Consider the following 433-nt stretch of genomic DNA (forward strand, 5'->3'; position numbering starts at 1 on the left):
GGACTTTTCCTAAAGCATAAAACAACAAGATTATTTATTCGCGCATCTGTATGCAAAGCTATATGTTAAAGTTGCATCTAATACCTATGTATAATTGCATGTATAAGACATGTTATTTAGACATTCTTTTTGTATGTGTAGTTTACAGTGCTTCTTTCAAGTAAAATACACTCATTGGACATCTGGCGTCCGAGTCTTTCTTGGAGGAACCTGTTAGCTATCTGCTGACATAACACCAGACACCAGCACTTCAGCAGTCATCCTAGTAGGGGCAGAATACACACACACACACACACACACACACACACACAGGCAGATTTCTGGTCACCGGAGAGGTCCGGCTGTTTGTCTGGTGTTCAATACTTGAAAGTAATGGAGATATGCATATGTGTCTGTCTGTCTGCTGCATGTGTGTGTGCCCGTGTTCGTGTGT

The sequence above is a fragment of the Danio rerio genome, chromosome 20 (assembly GCF_049306965.1).
Source record: "Danio rerio strain Tuebingen ecotype United States chromosome 20, GRCz12tu, whole genome shotgun sequence".
In the NCBI taxonomy this organism is placed as follows: Eukaryota; Metazoa; Chordata; class Actinopteri; order Cypriniformes; family Danionidae; genus Danio; species Danio rerio.